An 18670-nucleotide genomic window follows, 5' to 3' on the forward strand; every position below is an offset into this window, starting at 1 on the left:
TCATTCTCATCGCGTCCGAATCCGCATCCTTCATCCAACTAGACGATTCCTTTCTTCTACTCTACTGAAATTTCTCAAGATCTGTTCTTCCATCGATTCGCTTTCTTTTCGATACGTTAGATTCCTTCGAGCTTCTTTCGAGCGTAGTCTTCGCAATTGGCGGAAGAGAGCGGGAAGGAAGGTCAATCACGAAATCAGACTTCCAGCCATCCAACCGATCGAACTCGTTAGTCTAAGAAAGACGCCTAAATTTAGATCCAACAGGCAGACAGGAACATAACTGGTTAAAACCCTGCGTTACGTGAGATTCGAACGATACATTGTCCTATTACAAGATCGTGTAATTATTTCGGTCCATTCTTCGCATACAATGTGATTTACGTTACGTATCCCGGTGAAGCTCGAGTCTCTACGTGCAACTATCTCTGTTGTCATTCAACTTCATTGTTCGCGACCGAAGGAACCTTCGAAGACGCTCCTCTCTTCGATTCCGATACAAGAAACTCTCGCAAACTTTACCAAGTTTCGTTGTTCCATTTCTCCATATATTTGCGATTCTTTCGGTCGCGTGTCCGATTCCAAGCAAGTATTCAAAGATTGGAAAATCGATCGTAACCGGTGACCTCTTCTTCATCTATCTCAACGCGTTTACGTTAGACACAAGGGAATTCCTCAACGATTAAACATTTCTAGTCGACGTCCTGGCACAACTGGTGGTCGAAGCGCGGTGTTGGCGCGTTCCAGTCATGACCCCGATCGTTTTGCGACAGGCCGAAACGCGAGGTGTAACAGGAAGCGAGGATAACGGGCTAGGGGAGACGGAGAGAGTCAAGCTGCTGGATACGCGAGAACGGTTTCAGTATTTCCAGTATCGGTAAGCAGCAGGCTATGGCTGCGCGTAGTCGTCATCCCCCTGATGGCCCTCGGCAACATCGAGGGTTACTTTCCTCCCATTCTCTGCCGCCCTTGTTCGGGCTGGCCGCGCACTTCTCTGTCTTTCTCCCTCTTGTTCTCTCCGAGTCTCCCTCGAGCCCGTACTCGGTCGCACGCGGAATATGCGCGGTTAGACAGACGCGCACCAACCACCCTTTCACTCTTCCACCCTCGGTGTCCCGCCAAGGGGCTCGAACCAGTGAGGAGAGGGTGCTTTACTGTTGTTGGTGGGGCTACGAAGCTGGCGGAGAAGCTCCCTCGGGTGGGGGAGGGACAGGGTGCGGAGGCGCCGTCGCCAGCGAGCGACGCAGTGCCGTCGGGACGCTCGACCGAGCGATACCGCCTTCGCAAGAGTCGAATCGACGCCGCCATCGGCGAAACGACACCAAAGCATAATACCACCAGTCGCCACCCTCGCCTCAGCATCTTCCGTTCCTGCCTCTATCATCGCCGTCATGTATCGCGAGAACGATCAACGATCTTCGCGCGAATCATTTCTTCGCTATCTATCTGGCGTGCGAAGTATATTGAAGACGCTCGGACGCTCGCGGGTTGCATCGCGAAAAGCGAACCGCGCCAAATCCCGATCGAATCGCGGGCCTCGAGGATGTCGGAGGAAGTAGGATCTCGCCGGCCGGAAGGATTCGAACCGCTCAACCACTCGCCGGGGATATTGTCTTGTCACAGCAGTACGCCTTTAAAGAGTTACTGGTGTGATGGGACATTTTCCTCGTCTCGTGGCCATCATCGAATGCAGTCTCATTCGTTCCAGTGTTCTCTGGATTCCAAAGTGGAAGGAACTCTGACAAAAGTGTTGGCGAATCTCTTTGTGTTTCGTGATAGATTTGCAAAGGTGGAGAAGCGGAACAAATAAGAACGATAGAGTTCATGGGATATTTACAGGTATCGGAGGACAGGGAACACGAAGCAAGAAGAAGAGGCGGAAGAAGCTCCGTAAATTTCGTGAACTTTCGTCTTTCGAATCTCGAGCGTTATCTTCGTGAAAGATTAGAGTAATTCCGCGTCCCTCGACAGGTGACCGTAACGGGCGAAGGCTCTGTCAAGGTGTCTCTTAATTCTTGCCAGCGTGGATATCACGGCGTTTCCGGTCGATAAGGCAGCTTCCGGAAGGTGCGGCTACGATGGTTGATCGAACGACTTTCTTCTCGGTTCATGGGAAGAAGCGAGAACGAACGAAAAAGGAATCCTTCGTTTAAGTTCGACTAAAAAAAAAAAAAAAAAAAAAAAAAAAAAAGAAAAAAGCAGACGAAGCTTCCATTCGATATAATCGCTCGTTCCCCTTCCACGAACAAGAAAGTCGTCAGAACTGTCCATTTCCCAAAACGTTAAAATCATTGGCACCGGTGGACCGTGGAATGGATTCTGAATGGAATCGTATCGTGATGTCTGAATTGGCAAGATGGCGATGTCGGAACGTTTCAGGTGTATTTTCCTCGTGAACCAGCGATCATCCGTGGCCCCGACTTATTTTCTTCGATGGATTCCATTTTCCTATCCCCGTAAGGGTGGTTCTCGGAATCTAAAGGATTTCGTGAAAAGTATATTTCTTCGAATGATCGAATCGAACCGGTGGATTCGTTTCGACCACGCCACACGTCGATAAATAAAGGCAATGCTTTCCATCCTCGCGGATACGTAACAAAGTGGTTACACGCATCCGTTCTCGTAACAGAATAGTCGACCATTATCGCGATCGAATAGTTGACGAGATCGTCCACTTGGCCTAGTTCCGGGGTGGAGTAGCCCACACATAGTATCTTCCGTGGTTTCAACCCCGAAATATCTGCGGTCGTTTATTGAATAATGAATCAGGCTTGTTTCCATCCTCGACGCAGTGTACCGAATTAAAGCGGCGCCACGACGGGGTAGTGAAGAACTCGAACGAGGTCGATGAAAAGGTTAACGTCGGGTTTAGGTCGATCGTACGCCTTCTCTTTCCCTCTACTCGCCCCTCCCTCTCTTCCTCTAATCGACTCCCCTCTAGGTTGCTTGGTTTCCCCAGTTTCGATCAGAGTTTCTACTAGCGGCGACGTTCGATCGGTGTCCGAATGACGTACACGGATATGCTCGTAACTCACGTTCGACCCTAGTCTTGCCTAAACTCGAGTAATTGCCATTGCTTTTCTCGTCATCACGCGTAATACGATTCCGTCACCGATTCACCCACTCTCATCGCCAACGATTCATCAGACGTTGTAAACAACGAGCTATGGCACAATCTGGTGAACTCATCGAATCGGCAGATCTTCGAAGCTATTCACGAGGCTCGTTGTTGTTCTTCGTTGACGAGTCTCAGGCCGCGATCACGAAACGTAAACGTTCACTGGAAATTTCTGGTCCGGCTGGATCGAATCGAGTCGATTTCGTCGTTTCAGAGTTTCGCTGATAGTCACTGTACACACGGTACATCAACAACGTCGTTTAAGTACAAAAATACGATAGGGGGAGTAGTTGTTAAAGGGAGAAAAGGGCGGGAATCTTCCACCTAGACAGGAATATGCGTCTCTGTAATTATCGATGGCACGCGACGCTCGTTACATCATTCATCGTCTCGTTTTACTCTATCGGCTGGATGTTACGGGGTTCCCTACGTTGCATCCTATTAGTAACTCTGCACTTCGGCTGCCCCTTGCAACCACCGCGTTGTCGTAATTTCGACGTAATCCTGATCGATTCTGGAAAATTTAATCGATTCGAAAAAACGAATCTTCTCGGACGTTCCAAGACTCCGGCAAAGAAAGGAGAGAGACAAAAGAAGGCTGTGAAAGATGGAAAAGAGGCCGAGCGTAGGTTAGGGCATGCAGAAATCGCGGTAAGAATTGATTAGCCGTTGAATTAACGGGCGCGGCGCGTTTGCGATTCGAAAGAGAGAGGAGGAGGCTTGCGAAGGTAGTCGTTGGGTCGGAGTTGGATTTCACCGGTGATGGAGGTGGCGGTGGCGGTGGTAGTGGTGGTGGTGATGCGGTGGTGGTTGTGGTGTTGGTGGTGATGGTGGTGGTGACAGTATTGGTGGTCGTGCTCTGGTCTCGTAGATGCACGTGGAGATGGCAGAACCTATGGTGGTTACTAGTGCTGGTGGTGACGGTGATGGTGTAGTAGTATGCCGGGTGAATGGGGTGGGCTGTCATTTAACCTTCCTGTCGGTTGGTAGAGGGCACAGCCGCTAGGCGGCGACACGTTTGATCGTGAGGAAAACGTAGTGGAGGGAGTGGGCACGGAAAAGGGGAAACGAAAGCTGCAGGTTATCCCCGTTCGTTACGGCAGCTATCGTCGTCGTCGTCGTTGAAGAACGCGTCTGTGTTTAGCCGGTTGTTCGAACATTGTGTACGTTCTGATATCTTTTTCAAGAATCGTACGAGAAACCTACCAACGAGATATAGAAGCGTCGACACACACATACACGTCTATGACAATCAGCGGGAGCAGCAAGAAGAATATTGGAAAAACCGAATACGCTCCGCCATGTTCATCCCTGTGAGAGACACCTTAGACAAGAGAAACCCCCATAGATGTGTAGAGCCTAGAGTACGCACCGTTACGCGCAGATGTCGTTGTTGTGTAGACATTGTTATAGATTAGATACAATCCGTCTTAGAGATCTATGTATTATATATTTGATATTTTTACGCGTATATGTATACGTATACATATATGTAATATATATATTTATATATTTATATATATATATATATGTATATAAATTACGGAGACAGAGTATAGCTTTAGCCGAAAAACTGTTTCGTCTTCGCTCTAGATACTCGTTGTATACTCCGCTTGATATTATGTACATGGATACACGTATCTATTTACACACGTGCGCACGCGCTCGTCCGCACATATTTCTTTCTCTCTCTCTCTCTCTCTCTCTCTTTCTCGCTCTTTATGTGTGTTTACACGTACCGGCGCGAGGCAACATTTTGATCGATTTTGTTAGAATCGAAGTATACGCGTGTTCCCTTAAGCAGTACGATGGCTCGTGACGCGTTTCGAGAAACAAAATATCCGTAGGAGAAAGGCGAGCGAACAGAATCCCGTGGCAACATACAACGCGCAATTTGCATGTATTGCGCGTTGCAAATGACCTATATGCAGTTAAGCGATGCAAACACGTTACCGTAACTCTATATGTTAAGTATCACTGCCTTTTGCGTATCATAGAACTGCACACGTAGATTGTATTATATTTTTTACAACTATCGCTAGCAAGAACGATCTTGCCACGTAGAAACTAACCTCGTCGTGACGAATTCAATGTTATAGTCGGTTCTTGAAAAACTCACGAATGTATTAGAGTATGTACGAATAATAGTAATGGGGGTGAATGTTCAATAAATCGAAACAAAGTTGTTTCAATCACGAATCTACCTCGATGCTTCGATTTCCTGACCCAGAACAATTTCTCTGACTTATCTAACGTCTCGAGTCGCGCCAATAACGGTCAAACGTTCGACGATAATTTTCCCCGGTTCGATTGTACGAAATATTATCCTCGAAAAGGCGATTATCAAGGATCGGATATAAGGAAGAAGAAAAGTTGGTCGGAACGATCGGCCAGCGACAACAAGAGGGTGACTCATTTGCAAGTTACACGCATAAATGTCCATTAAAATAATTGCAATGTGCCGTGATCGAAAGGATTAAATGTCACGCGTCACGAAACAACCCCTACACTCGGTTCGTTTCAATTTACCGCTACTTCTCTTCTCCTTCTTTCTTTTTCCCTCTTTTAAAGGACGACCGAGAGAGCGGCTCAATTAATTTTAATTTGGACGATATTAATTTTAATTAAGGTACGCAATTAACACGAAACACGTCGTCACCGGGTGTCGTCAGTGGCACGGTGAGACCGGATGGAAATAACTTGGCTTTAAAGTCTTCGTAGCGAGAGCTTCTCAAGGGGGATACGTCGATTAGGACCTAACCCTCGCCGCTCTTGTTTCGTACGCGTGTTGCGTACGTAAGTACGTACGTTCGCCTGAACGTGCTTGTGTACGTGATCTATCGGGTCAGGTATACGACTAGACGACCGTACACGATTATAGTCACACTCTATGCATTATAAATCGCAGATGCCTAGAACATATAGGTAAACGTTCATAGATAATCGTCTATCCCTCTACACTTTGTATTTGTGACTGCACGGATAGAGATAATTGCGGTTGATCGGAAAAGTATTTTCCTACCCGAGTACTTTACACTCAGTTCTTAAAGTGTAGTTTTTCGTTTCACGATCTTACTTTACTTCGTAGCTATTGGACTATCGTTGTAGACTAGAATAACAGGTATCTTTTAGAAACGAAGCGGCAACGTATCCCCAGGATAAGATAAACTAAGCGCGATATATCAAAAATAAGAATAAAACGTAACAGTACTGATAACTAACCGACCCTCGGCTGTGATTAAGTCTATTTCAAATTTTCCTTCTCTGGTAGAATTCTTTTAGATCTCCCTCCCCGTTGTTTCCTAATTTCAAATAAAATATATTGATAACTTTTACGACCAACTATAATCGCGAGGAACAAGAAAAAATATTCTCAATTTTCCCTTACATCTTCGCTGTCTAACGTATAAATGAAGAAAAGTCGTAGGAGTGTTGCGACGAGCATTACTCGCCTAATTCGGTCGATCGAACGGTACTATTGTTTTTTTTTTTTTTTTTTTTCTCTTCCAGTCTTCCGCCAACTGGCCCTCGCGATATTTCTCCCAGAGTTTTCTCCCTCGGTTTGTGTATCCAGCACCCATATTATTGGATCAATACGTGCAGGGTTAGGTTCCATTTAATCCGCAGGGGGTGCCCTCGACAGACGGGCTATGGAAAACATCGTACCCTCCTACGTCAAACCTCCTAAACCACAAGCACTGCCATCAACGGGGCTCCTTCTGCATCGCACAGGCCCTTCTGTATATAACGACGCGTCCGCGCAACTCCGAAGCGGAAAAACAACGCGATACATCCGCTTCAGAAGGAATATTTTCAGTTCGTTCTCTTTGGTTTTAGCGCCGAATTAGCTGCTGCTGCTTAACCTTTTCGAGATTAACTAGTAAATAGATTTTACGTTCGAAAGTTACGTACGTCCGTAGGAGACTGCCAGGTTAGAATTTTTCTACGAGCGCCAAAATCTATCGGGATTTACATACGCACTATGTGGAAAAAAGAGAGAAGAATATCAAGATGGCATGAAAGTAACTGATCAGCAGCCTGCAACGCTCGTGAACATAAGCAAGGAAATGGAATCTGATTTCGCTCCACTCGTTTAATATAATAACAGCTACTTTAGTTTGGATATTTTATGTTTTGGCATACTTGAATATTTCATTGATGGATAAGAATCCACATTGTACGCTTGAAATGGGCGCAATTAGTAGATGTGAGTCCGCCTCGACCAATAATACTCTACAATGAAAATTGCGTGTGAGATGGAGGCGAGTTCAATCCATTAGGATAAGAAATGAATTTGCATTCGTCCTACTTCGCTTCTTTTCAACTCTGCGCGATAGTATTCCATTAAAAATGAGAGCGCTCGCTTATCGTACTTTTAAAATTACAATTTGCGTTGATTTTTAGCTTATTATACTCTGCGCTATCGTCGAAAAAAAAGGAGAATTCATTCGCAAAGAATTACGAATCGAGAATCTTGGCATTTTGGAAACAAGTGAAATAGCGAAGCGCGAGAAAATCGTTCTCTTCGTGGAGATATTAGAAGAACGATCGTGGCAATCTCGTCTTGAGGTCACGGGGATGGATGAAGCGAAACGAGCAATCAGAGAACATCTACTCTTTCCTTCAACCCACATCCCAACGATCGTCTGATCGTTTCACCGTTAAACACCCCCATCAAACACGATTTCTGTCCTCACGATTTCGACAATTTTCTCTTTCACCTAATCCTACCCTTTTCTTTTTAGTCTTCCTAATGGTCTTCTATTCGCCTGTCCCTGTTGATCAGTTCAATCGCAGATTCCTTTTCGAATCTTGTCAAACGTCTACGTATATCGGTAACGATATCGCGGACGAGTTGAAACGGGAGGAAAGTCGTTTGCGTGTTCGAAAGGCGAGTCGAAGCTGCTTCGCGGCATCGCTGGCTGGCTCCTCGATCTAGGCCAGCCTTGTTACCCGAACAGCCCATCAACTCCATCGGTTTCGCGTACTAACGAGCAGCTCTACACCGAGCGCGAGTTTCCGTTCGTCGTGCTGGAAACATGCTCCAACTATCGCGAGGAAGGAAAGAAAAGCTGGAAATCACGCTTCCTCCGATCATTCTTTTTCTCCCATGTCTCTCGTCATTCGTCGATGTAATTAATCCTCCATCTTCATACGTTATAACGAGGTCTGTTTTTTTTCCGTAATTTTAATGTCTTTTTTCTTTTGGTAGAAATTTTCTTGAAACGTTAAAATTCAAGATAGATCGATATCGGTTTCAAGAACGTATCGTTTCTTCCTTTTTCTCATCTTTTACGTAACCTGCGTGTTACCCGATGGATTTATGTAAGGTTGTGTGTAAAATTGGATTGTTACTTGACGGTCATTAATCCGCACCCAGCCAGTCCAATTATGAAAAAGCTTTCGTCGCGATCGGAGTAGAGTATTGCGGTAGTAGTAAAGTATCGTAGGAAAAGGACGCAGAACGTGTGACTCGTTGTTAAAGAACGCGTAGTCTAGAGGGTCGCCGTTTCGTGCAATCGGGCTATCGCGTTTTCTCGTTTGTTTGAGGCGGGCGTGGTCCTGTTTGTATTTAATTAATCACCTTACTACGGTATCATATCGCGAAAAATGCTATACCAATTCTTTTTCCTCCTCGTCGGAACATAAAAACTCGTGATCGCGGAAACTGATCATACTGGAATTCGTAAATATCAATTAGCCTATGTTATGTAGAATGAAATTACAGAAACGACGCTCGAAAAATGATAACGAAGTGTTTCAAACGGGAATGCGATATTAAAAATACTTATTGGCCTCTGGAAGAGAGAACATTCGCTTCGGATAATGTCCTTGCAATTATAGATTCAAATAGGTATATATCGTTCGAGTACGTGCAAAAAGAATTGTCAAATATTGAACATGTGAGAAGATAAAAAAAAGAAAAGAAAAATGTAGAACAAGAAATAATATATTTACGTATACAAAAATATTCACGTAAAAAAGAGAATCAAGAATTAGAATGAATAACAGTGATCGATTCTGACGTACATACCTTGCAGGCCGCTATATCGTAGCGAAAGGTAGAATAGAAAAACAGTAGAAACCTTATTGGTAGTCGGTAAAGGCGATTTCTACAATGCTCAAAACGTGTTGCATTACCGACGTCTCTCCTATTTCGATTTACCGAGTAAGCAAACGTTTGAAACGTAGTTCTCGTTTCTGCCACAACTCGTTCAAAACGGAACTACGTACGCATGCTCTACGCGAAGCAGGAAATAACGATGCTTCGATTTACGTATTTAAATATTGCCATCGAAAATATAGTGTTCTATTCCAAAATCACGAACACGGACGCTAATTTATTAATCCTGCCTTTTTTTATCTTCTTCTTCAAGCATATTATTTCGAATTTTTCAGAAGCTACCATAATAAATCAATTACAAGCTTTTAACGATGATTTTTTCTTTTACAAAGAGAAATATATTCATCGGTAGTTCTCTACAATTATAAGACCAAATTCTCAGCGTATAAAAAGAACACGATTCACTCAATGGTCAGTTTTCGATACAGCAAAAATATTAAAAGCAATTTCTATCAATTTCCAGATAAGTAATTACTAATCCAGATAATTGATTCTCTCATCGTCCATAAACGGAGTGTATCGAGGAACTGTCTGATTAGACGCTACCCTCGACAAGAGAATCGCATTTGCGCCATTACGCGTTACACGAATCGTAACATATATACGTACCATTTATAACAGACTCCTCTTCCATGCGTTCGAGAAACTTCGTTAATCACGAAACTCACTTATCGTACAAAGAATCGTCTATGTCGTGTCGAGGATACTTCGCATGCAGGATTTCGTTCGGCATCTTTCGTAAGATCGAAAAGGATTCATTTCCGACGCGATGCGGCGTGACGTGTACAGAGGTTCTGCTCAATCACTCATCTTCAACCAGCACTTTTCTCGACCATGGAACACGCGCTATCGCGACTATCTCCCTACCCAATATTCACTCACGATCGTCCAACCCCTGTGTTTTTCCGACTTCTCAAATTCACTTGAAACCTTTCGTTCCTTCCGAGAGGAAACTCTCAGCGCAGCCTCGGTCAGCAATCGTCACCGTGGCTTTTAAATTAGCTTCGAAAATATAGAAAATTAACGATTATCTTAAAAATATACGTATATTCTTAAGAAAGAAAGCAAAGAAGAAATAAACGGACAACAATTAGTATTCTTAACTCGAGTGTGTAAAGTTGGCGTGTGCAATTTAGTACTGTAACGAGTTTCATCGAAACTGATTCAACTGAATCTTTTCTGTCCGTAACCACACACCCCTGGCCGTAATTGAGAGAAATTAGAGTGGCGCCAATCATCTCTAACGTTGACCAGCATCTAATAGATTTACTGATAAACAACCGGTTTTAGCAGTTTAAATCGGTTACCAAAACTGGTCGATCAATCGATTAATACTCGTCTTGATCGACCTTCTTGTTCTGCTTCCTCTACTCGCGTCACGATAACTGATCGAGTTTCTTACTCTGCACTCCACTTGTACGCTCTCTCGTTTTCAACGATTTTATATCTACTAATCGCGGCCGAACAGCGTGCCAACTAAAACGACAAGGATTGATTTAGCTGTATTATATAGAACGGACGTCTACCATAAAAGAAACAAAATGAAGCTTAAACGATCGTGATTGATCGCGTTCGTTTATTACGGATACAATCGGATAATAGCTGTCGACTGTAGCACGAATAAGCGATAGAGAAGTTCGCTATCTATCGCAGAGTGAAAGGTGAACAGAGACGATGCGTTGACCCGAGTTATCAGCTGGTCTCGATGTTGGATACGTCTAACGGTGTCTAGCGATCTAGGTCGGTCCAGGACGAGGTATCACCTTTTCCTCGTCTTGTATTTCAACGCACGCTTCGGGCTGCTTTGCTTAACGATTATTCTACTTGGGTGCGCGATAATGGAGAAAGAAAGAAAGCGAGATAGCTTACTGGTGAATTGTGCGAGCAACGGAGAGCAAGAATTGTAAAAGAGGAGAGCAAAAGAGGAGAGAAAGAGAAGAAAGGGTAAGAGAGAGAGAGAGAAAGGAAAAAGGGAATACACGAGAGAATCGATCGTCCCGTATCGTTTATATTATTGTACATACGTAGTACGCTGTTTTTACTGAGTAAAAGTTCGCATATCGAGCAACTGCAACAAGAATCTAAAATTCAGCTTTGCTGCACGGCAAAGCAACGAACGAATCGAGAAAGCAAAGCCGGCAGAAAGTAGCGATGGGCGTTTTACAAGACTACGAATATTCGAAGAATTTCGAACAAGATTCGAAGATTTGCAACTCTTCGTCTTGGAAGTCTCGATCTTCTTCAGTCTTCAAGGTCTTAAGTGTAGCTTTAGAGTAGCGCAAAGTATAAGGACGAATAACATAAATAATTGTGTTTATGATAAGTCGAACGTTTCAAACCTTCGACAACACCTCATGTTGATGCACTATTTGGACAAAAGTATCGATTGAAGACACCAGAAAAACATCGAATACTTACCTAACTAATGCAAAAACTACCAAAATTCTGCAAACTATCAAGATATTCCAACATATTCGAGACGTCCAAGAGTTCCACGACTTATCGAGATATTCAAGAAACCGTATGCTTCGATTCGTGTTCAAAGTTCCACGTTTCTTCAAACGTCGCATATGCAGATGCGATGTGATTCGAGGTGTTTTGAGATCCCATCGCTACAGGCAAGTGTAGCAAGTAACAACACGGTGTATACTGCTATCGACGGTCCGCAGCCCTTTCCGTTTGCCTTTCTCTCTTTACCTGATCATTGATCAGAGAGTTTTCGGTAATTAGGGACTCACGAGAGACAATACAGCACCGGGTCCCGGTCACCGTTGGTCCATCGTTCGTGTTCGCGCTTGGTGGTCCAACGTCGGTTCACCAAGACCGGCGACCAGGATTCGTACCTGCATCCTTGAAAAAAAGAGAGACGGAACAGGGGTTCTCGGGTGAAAAGGCTCGTGCTCGGTCTCGTGTGTAGCCCGGCCCGTCGCTGCTCTGCGCCTTTGTCTGTCTCTCTAACTCATTTTCCCCTCTTTCCTCTGATCCTCTTCCCCGAGAAGAATCGTGGAAAGCCTGCGAAAATCGTCGATGCTTGTTTTCGTTGCGAAAGACAGTGTGAATAGAGACTCGAGAAAAAAGAAAAACAAAAAATGGGTACTGTGGAAGGAAAGAAATATCAAGGGGAGGCTGAAGACACGATTGGACAAAACGGTTAGGAAGAGAACAAACTCGGTCGAGAGAAGGGTATTTCGTCATTTAAACTCGTTTCTGACTATTACGCGATCTCTCGAACCGTTTGTGGACACAGCAAGATCGTTCGACTGCTCGTACAACACTAATGTTATAATATACCTACTAACCAAGGGGATCGGGAAGAGTTACTCGATCTTAGCGATCTCAACGACATATGGTGGTCTATGATTATATCGGTGACACGACAATTACAAAATTTATATAAGACAAGAAACATTCCTTTTTTTTTCTTTTTTTTCCTTTTCTTTTCTTTCTGGTGGAGAGCAGTATTAGAAAAAATAGAGATGAATGATAAAAATCTAACGACGAGTAATAGTAACAATATAGTAATTACATCGATATATAGATATATAGATACTAAGAAAACACTACTCGATATATGACACTGAGAATTAATGAAATCGAAAAATAAAAAGGACAATCGCTCTAGTTTATGTATATGTGCGTGTAATATATATATATATATATATTATATGTAGAAAGAGAGAGAAGCGACAAAATATAGTTTCTATGACAAATCTGCCGCACTACCAGATATATCAATAGTCTCGTCGCACTAAATTACCAGTAAGGACTCTCGCAGGTCAAAATGAATATTTCAACTACAAGCGATATTTATATACATATATAAATGTGTGAGATATGTATATGTTACGTATACACGATCTACAGACAGCGATTATAACCCGTATAGCTTGTGATATCGTTAGATTGCTGTTACTATACAGTTATACACAAATAAACGCAATTCTGCAGCTAGTCGATCGCTATGATTAATTGCAACGCCAGCTCCCATTGCGAACTAACCTATATTATTTAACCTATGAGGAAAGAGGGTGCATACGCTATCGACCGAGGAATCGGTTTATTCGTCGGCTCTTTTTAAATCCAAGCCCACGCTAATTTCAACTCAAACGCGATACATACATATATACTTCTTCTTTTAAGGCCATGATATGTATGTACACGTGTGTAAACGGTTTTACGCGGTCGTGTTACATTAAACGAGCAGCTCATTTAGACACGTGTTTAATCGGGACACGAGGATTATGATATTTAACGCTAGAACTACCAGAGCAGTTGAAACGATTATTTCGCAATTTTGCATAGGAATTTTATTTTTCATAGTTTTACCGATCTGCCACGGAACTTGTTTCTTACAACCGGTGAAAAATTTGTAATCAGTTTTCCAATTGTAGCTATGCTAAATTTGGAATTTGCGATTCTATTGCCGATTTAAAATTAACGTCACAGACATCGATAACCATTTCGCTTATTTTCATCGACTTTTGACTAGAAATTATTCAACGATAAAAAGATTGTTTCATGAAATACCTACTGATTTACAAACTTTTGATCGATAATTTCTAGTTCCTTTGATGCAAGTTTTATACGTTAATCGTCTGTAATTTTAGCGTTACTATCATTATTTCCCTTTTAGATTGCCGATTTGCATGTAACGTTCTCGCTAATATTTACACGCGAAGATAATCGGGACGTTTAATAATTGCCAGTATTCTAGTCGGCACAGTTTGCACACGCTCGTCCACAGATTAATCAAACGTGTCGCGTAATATCATAATAAATCTACTCGTGAAAATCCCATAAATAAAATATAATACGAGAATAAATAATATAATACAAAAGACTAAAAATATTTATTACGTTCGTCTCTGAATTAATCGTTGTTTAAATACTAAAATCAACAGAGTGAATCGTTAATCGACGAAATAGAAAACTGAAAATTCGTTGACAACGAGCAGATCGGTTTGCTCGTTTCCCACGCTTTTCTCCGACGTTGACGAATTGATGCGCGGATTAAATCGAGAAACGATAGAAAAGCGGGAAGAAAAAGCGGAAAACTTAAGAGGGCTCTGGATGACCCTGTTGCTTCAAGGTTAAGAGGACTGCCTCGAAAGAGGCACGAGGGCCTGCTGATGTCTCTTGAAAACGGCCATCTTATGTATAGTGGCAAATAAAGAGAAGAAGAAGAAGAAGAAGAAGTAGAGAGAGAGAGAGAGAGAGAGAGAGAGAGAGAGAAAGCAACGGTATGCAAAAAAGGAGTAATGCTAAAGCAGATTAAGGGCGGTATTCATAGTAGTTACTCGGTCACGAAGAAGCCAAGTGTTGCGCAGCTTCTCGGTTTCGTATGCGCGAATAACAATTAAACCTCTTAAAAACCAAACCGATCAACTTTGCTTCTTCTAAATCTCTCTGTCTCACTGCGATTAATATTGAAAATGGAAAATCGGATTATCGTTACGATTAGTATTCAACGTCTCAATCAAATGAGAAATGTCTCAATTTTGACGCAAGAACAGAGATTTTATCTGCGAATAGGGACATATAAAGGAGACTTATAAAATTGCTTCCTGCAAAATCAAGGTCGCTGGTATCGGCACAATCGTCGCTTTCCTCTGTTGTCTCTTGATAAATCGAGGATATCGAACAATGCGCGTGCAAACCCACGTCTTCTCGGCCCACGACTGTTTCGTAGGCGTAACTGCAGTAAACCGGAACAAAAGCAAGGGAAGAAGCAAAGGAGATCCTGTCTGTCTGCTCTACCAATGCCGCAAGTAATAATAAACGATACGAAAATCAGAAATAAAATCGCATAAATCATCGATTTTTATCTAACTTCCAATCATTTGTTCGGAATGTTGCGATATGGTCAAAGTCATTTTACTATTTACTTGCTTGCTCGCGTACTTTTATTAAAAATGGAAACGTTTGCTTGAAAAACGGTTCTGCCAGTGGTCGAATGTTGTATTTATACTATGAGATTTCTGATATCGTGTCATTCTATCGACTCTTTGGTATGGTATAAACGTTAAATAAACACGTTCCCTTAAAACGACGTTGCGCGGACGGTATTTGTCTGAAAGCTATTGTTTGCTATTAAATCGTTCAAGAAATGGGAGCTACATCGTGTCTGTTGTGGAATTGTTTGCTGTCTACTGTTTGGCATCCTGTGGATGGAATCAATTAATTGGTATCCCCGAACGAGAGAAGAGAAAAAAGCATAGAGAGAGAGAGAGAGACAAATGCGATGAAAATGTAAAGAAACTCAAGAATCGGTAGGAACGAGTAGCAGCTATTTATTCCGCAAGATCGGGTACTTTGTTGAATTAATCGAAAATATCGGCGGCACGACTTAATTAATTAAACGATTCTTTAAACAATCCTTGGCACAACGAGATTCTAATCGTTTTAAACGCGAGAGATCGATAAGCGAAAATGTATTTATAGTAATTCTCGTTTAATCAATGAATTTTTTGTCGAAGTTTATGACACGTCGTTTGCTATTGAGCGAATCCTTCGAGCGCATAGGATGCTAATTAAGCTGTAGACGTGATCGGAGTTGTAAATTTTATAACGTGCAATGTTGGAAATTCCAACTTCTCAAAAATAGCAGATACACTGTCCGTATCGTAAACTGAGGATAATCTTATATCCTCAACATCATCGATTCGATCTCTCGACCGTGCCGGTGTTGTTGTCTACTTGTACGTCATCGAAATACAAGCAGTGAAATATGTAGATTTTTACTTTAAGATTATTCAATTATTCAAATCAAATTGTTGAAGTCTTTCTAATGAAAACGATTTATTGCAATTTCAAAGGCAACTGTATTAATTTCTTAATATATCAACTACGATAATTTACAATATGCGAAACCAAGTTATCTAACACCTCGTAAAAATCAAATGCTCGACTCATGTTCCTTGTTTCATTCATATGCAATGTTCCTCGCTTTGTTTTTCAAGTGAAACCGATTAAAAAAGCAATCGATAATTCCTAGAACATCTACCACACGCATAATCGACGAGTCTCAAGTCCGACTCTGCGTTAAGCTGGCACTTCTCTGCTACAATCGGTTGAGTTCGCGAGCATCGTCTGGCAGCCGTATCTTCCTCGTGAGAAACGTGCTCCTTCTGTCGCGAATTAACGAGCATACGTTACGCGGTCGTTGCATCGTCTTAACGAGCTGCAGCACGTGTAGGCGCGCGCCGCGAATTAACGAGCAGCCTTTCGAACGCGCCAGCCGCGTGTCTCGACGTTGATATTTCCTGCGGCATTCAACGGAATCGATTCTTACGATCCAAATCGAGTTCCAATACGTTCTTCGCTCGCATCGCCGCTTCCAATGCGATCCCAGCTTCTACTTTTCTCTCTCTCTCTCTCTCTCTCTCTCGTACAATATAATTCCAAGTCTCAGAGAATCGAAGAAAAACGAAGAGAAGCGAGAGGTCGATCCACCGCGTGCGCGACAGTTTCATCGACGAGTTGACGACGATTTGAGAACCACCTGCAGAACCGTCTCATCTGACTCTCTAGAGTCAAACCCACCAGCCAGCGTCGTCTCATCCCTCGTGTTCCAGGGTGAAACGTTCTCGTTCCCTCGTCGCGTTCCACCTTCCAAGAAGCCGTGGAGCGTACGTTCCACGTGCATGGAAACGCTGCGGTGGCGAACGAACCGGCATGCAAAAGGACTGCGAGCGAGCGCAGTATTGTAGATCTGTTGCAAAACTCCCCTCCCGAACCGTTCACGACTCCCACCCTCCGGTGACTGCTCTTGAGAGACCAGCCAGCAAACTCCATTTCTACCCCCGGCTCGAGCCACCGTCTCCCCCACCGCCACAGCCGACACCTCCCCTCGAAGGCCACCCCCAACGAACCTATCTTCCTGGTCAATAACCTCGCTGTGCCGTGTGCCGTGTACCCGCGACATAATCGGCTACCATCGCGTTTCGGATCAACGTGCTTCCACATAGCACACGTGTCTCTTCTTTTCTTCTCTTTTTTTCTGTTTGCACCTTCTAAATTTATTTCCGTACGCTATATAACAGTTTTGATTTTCTTCTTTAACGCTGGAGTACGTATCGTTCTGTTACAGTTGACGCACGACGTTTTCGGATAATAGTTCGTACTTGATTTTAGGATGCTCTGCGCTAATTTCAAGAGCTCGGTTTCCATCGATTACATTTATCGCGCAAAATATAAAATACTAGCTGAAAACTGGGTATATTATAGTAAATACAGCCAAATTCGTAACTAATTTTCATTTTCTAGAACCGAACAATAGCAACGCAGGGCTGAACTTTAGCTCGTTACTTTCTGAACTTTCTTTCATCCTTTCTTCTTCCTTATTGATCAACATTCATGTAGGTGCACTAAAGGCATATAGGTAAATTTAGCTCTAAGCGAACTATAGCTTTAATGTCGAACAATTCTGCGTGAATTTCGAAGTAAAAGTATTCGAAGAACGGGGATCATGAGCGACGTGGAAAGAAATATAAAAATTGAGTGCCCGGATTGTTCACGCTAGGATTAAAGAACGAGTTTGGATTTCTAGAGGGGATGAAAGAGGAAGCGATTGATCGACGAGTATCCGGAGCTCTTATTCTCGCGCGTTGCATCACAGTTTCGTTCCTTTTTCAACCGTGTTTCCCTTTCTACGAGGTGAGAAAAGAAACGACGGCGTCGTTTTGTCGAGTGTCGTCGACGTGCTACGACAACTTCTTGTTTGCTCGTCTTCGTCTATACTCGTTTCAAATGGAAATTTTAATTCGATTTGGAATTCCTTTACCTTCCGAATCTCCTTTCGTGTTTATCGCGCATCAGAGAGCAAGCACGTGCGCTATCTCTGTGGACAAAAATTAACGCGATACGTATCTTCGTTCTTTAAAGACGGTCATATCTTGGTTAAATTGTATCGCGCGTCTCTGCCAACTACCGATACGACGGCAGAAATTTCTCTCGCCATCCTGGCTATTGATCCTCTCTGTAGCGAGCTGATAGAATTGTTACAACCTTCCTTCCTTCGAAACGCGTTCCTGCGTTTTCCCCTCAACTGCAGTAGCAAGTATTCTACGGCTGTTGTGTTCTTCGAAATTATAACGAACCGATCCAGATTCCGTAGACGCGACAATTTCAATGAAATTTCGTGATATTGTCTGCTTTGAAAGCATACAAAAAAGAATGAGGCAAAAAATTTTGTTGAGGCTATAGAAGAAATATTCTCTTAGAAATGGAACACGCGAATAAAAATGATAAGAAAAACGCGATCGGATCGATGAGAGAATTTTTCGAGGGCGAGAACGATGTTCGGTGAAGAGATGCCATCCGTAGGGTGGCGCCATCTGTGCCGGTCGTCGGGAAACTCGTCTTAAAAATCACCCCCCTAAGATCAATACACCGTACGGGTAGACAGTAAGTCTACGGAACGCGACCGAAAT

General features: G+C 43.1%; 2 protein-coding genes across 8 annotated transcripts in view; one reads left to right on the top strand and one right to left on the bottom strand.

Moving 5' to 3' along the window:
- Positions 1-18670, top strand: part of LOC132913978 (uncharacterized) — a 52553-nt gene that overhangs the window by 30125 nt on the left and 3758 nt on the right. The gene's annotated exons all lie outside the window — the stretch shown is intronic.
- Positions 1-18670, bottom strand: part of LOC132913968 (RNA-binding protein Musashi homolog 2) — a 126897-nt gene that overhangs the window by 12839 nt on the left and 95388 nt on the right. For 2 of the 7 annotated variants that reach the window (XM_060972673.1, XM_060972674.1), the window contains one exon: positions 11978-12251. The exons of the other annotated variants lie outside the window; for them this stretch is intronic. The gene's annotated coding sequence lies outside the window, so the exon portion shown is untranslated. The remainder of the gene's footprint in view (positions 1-11977; positions 12252-18670) is intronic. 7 annotated transcript variants of the gene reach the window in all.

Source organism: Bombus pascuorum, chromosome 14, assembly GCF_905332965.1.
Source record: "Bombus pascuorum chromosome 14, iyBomPasc1.1, whole genome shotgun sequence".
In the NCBI taxonomy this organism is placed as follows: Eukaryota; Metazoa; Arthropoda; class Insecta; order Hymenoptera; family Apidae; genus Bombus; species Bombus pascuorum.